Genomic DNA, 2,817 nt, shown 5'->3' with positions numbered 1-2,817 from the left:
GCTTGGGGACTCACCAAGTCTGGGTTCGTGACCTGCCGGCGTGCCCGCCCCGTGGCCAGGGACCTCCGCAGCCGCCGTCACGCAGAACACATGACCTGCAGCCTGCATGGGGCAGGATGTCAGTGCTGAAGTTCTGTGTGCATTTAATTATTAGCATGAACTGAAGGTACTGTCACTGTTTAACTCAGCCGACCTTTTAAATGGATAACCAACCTTGAGGCTTAATTGGATTTCAAAAAAAAATAAAAATCAATTTCTAGTCATTGCACAGTGTGGGAACGAGGTGCTACACTCTCAGGCAATTGTGAACTCAGTTTTGCGGGAGACTGTTTCTTTGTTTTATTTACGATGCTCAAATGCCACGACCGCCCCAGCAGGTGCTGGGTGCACACGCAAGGCCTTTCTGAAACAGCCACCCACGCCCACGTCTGCACCCCCGGTCCCGTCACAAAGGAATCATTCCTGCCCGTTCAGTGGGAGGCTTAGTCATCAGCAGCCGTCTCTTTGTACCGATTACACGAAAAGCCGAGCCGGGGAGAATGACACATCACTGCCTGCAAATCTCTCTGAGCCTAGTCGGCTCTCATCTTTGTACCAGGAAAAAAATCCTTGAAGCTTTTACCAAATCACATCTTGACCATTAAATCTTTCTTCAAGAAGGTCATTTAATTGCACGCAAAGAAATGAACAATTAAAATGACAAAAGCGGTCCTGGTCTGGAAACGAGGAGGAGGAGGAGGGAAGATTGGAGGTCCAGCCTGGGGTCACACCAGCCCTGTGACCTCGGCAGGCCTTCACGGGGGTCTCTGCTCCCCCATCTGGGAAAAGGGGAGGTTTGAGGGGCATGGTCTCCGTAGCCGACAGCTGCGGTGTCCCGAGTCAGAACACCACGTTACAGAAACATCTCCTCCCCCCAGTCCTTCCTCTGAGAAAGAGGCCAAACGAGGCAAACCGGGACCCTCTTGCTTCTATCACGACATCTTTTTGTAAAATGAGAGGAATGGTGATTAGTAATGGCAGAATTTGGATGATTAGCTAAAAGCAACTCGAGAACAACGGTTGACAAGCAGAAAACACTGAACCTAGTGGTCTGTTCTAACTAAGCCTGGTGCCACGGACATTGGGTTGAATGGACTCTCCTTGAAACGGTCCCTTTGACCCTGATGGGCTCAAGTGCAGGCCCACGCAACTCGCCCCCACACCCGAGACCTTCCCAGGAGCTCGCACGTACAACCGGGCAGACGGTTATTTTCTTTCCTCAGATGGCCAGATAAGTGTGACTATGGAATGTCCCTTCGGGTTGTCAGAAGACTGACTTGGCCGCAGATTGGCGAGATGGTGTCAAGGGCGGCATGCAGTCGGGGACAGGATGGACGGGACAGATGGGGCACACAGGAGTCACAGCTGCCTGCTGAGTCCGAGTCCTGACTCTGAGCTGCTTTCTGACGAGCTGGGAGTCTCCCTGTGCGACCCCGCAGCCCTCGCCTGGCTCATTCTAACGCCCGTCATGCCGAAGGGGGTTGTTTTGCCCTCGATTTCAAACAAAACTAAACAAAAACAGCAGGCAACAAGGTAAGAGGTGGCATCGAGGATGGTGAAGGGAACTTGGAGAGAGAATTCGTTTTTAGGGGTCTGCCACCCAGGAGTCCACTGTTTGAGGCCCACAGTTCCAGGGACGCGTAGTGTTAAGTTCCGAAACACAGCTACTGTCACAAGAACCAGGTCTGTGGAACGAAATCTTAGAAGAATTGGAAACTCCATCAGCGCAGCAGCACCGCGAACCCACGGTCCTATCCTCCCCACATAAACGAAACTTGAATGATGCTCACAGCCATCAGTAGGGTGAACCTACTCCCAGGCCGCTGCACAGCTGCCTGGGCGCACAGAAGGGACCCCCCCAAACACCCACACTTGCAGAGACACTCGAGGGCCAGCTCTCTGCTCAACAGGCAAGGTGCCCAGTGGTGCCTGCGGCATCGCTTCAAGAGCAGGACTCCGAACACAGACGGGAAGCACCACCCCCGCTCCCCGCCCCAGAACTGCTCCGGAAGAGCAGGCTGCAGCTTTTCAACGCTATCACTGATCTAGAATGTTCTTGGGGCCTATGGGACACGTCTGTCCTGTGAGTGTGATTCCTGGACAGAGTCAGTAGCTGCTGAGCAGCTGGGGGGATGTGACGTGCGGTCAGAGATGAGGGGAGAGGGTGGTGAGATACAGGTGCACCTGTGCCGTGGCTCTGGAGGTGAGAAGGGCCACAGGCACCAGCAGCACGAGGGGACTCCTCAGAGGGACTCGGGTGTTTAACTAAAAGACGCCTGTGGTGCCTCGATGGCATCTCCCATCTGGCATGCACACGTGACCAAGAACCATCCCGGCCTTGGAGGAGGAGACTCAGACGTCTGAGGGGATGTGGAGTCACGGCTTTGCGCTCACCTGGCAAACACTACCCTGCGGTTGTCCGTGTAACAGGAGAAGACGGCCAAGGCCCTCAGAGGTTCAAGTCTCCTGGAGCCTGCGTGTGAGGGTTACTTCTCAACAAGGCGCGGGCACCAGACGTTTTCTGACCATCTCCACGTGGTGCTTGGTATGTACGTACCACAGATTTTTGTGGGGAAGTAATGATCTGCCCTCCCGTCTCCTGGACGGCCGAGACACTGGCCCCTGGAACGTGTCCTCTAGACAGACGGGGGACCTTCGTAGGGAGGCCAGCGCCTCCTGCACAACACCGCCAGCTGCCCAGGGAGCCCCTCCCAGGCCCCAGAGGCATCTGAAGACAACGTTGACCCCGTGGTTCAAATTAATGCCAGGACTGCAGGG

The sequence above is a fragment of the Artibeus jamaicensis genome, unplaced genomic scaffold, assembly GCF_021234435.1.
Source record: "Artibeus jamaicensis isolate MK-2021 breed Jamaican fruit bat unplaced genomic scaffold, CSHL_Jam_final contig_685, whole genome shotgun sequence".
NCBI classification, from domain to species: Eukaryota; Metazoa; Chordata; class Mammalia; order Chiroptera; family Phyllostomidae; genus Artibeus; species Artibeus jamaicensis.
Note: the sequence above shows the minus strand (reverse complement) of the source record.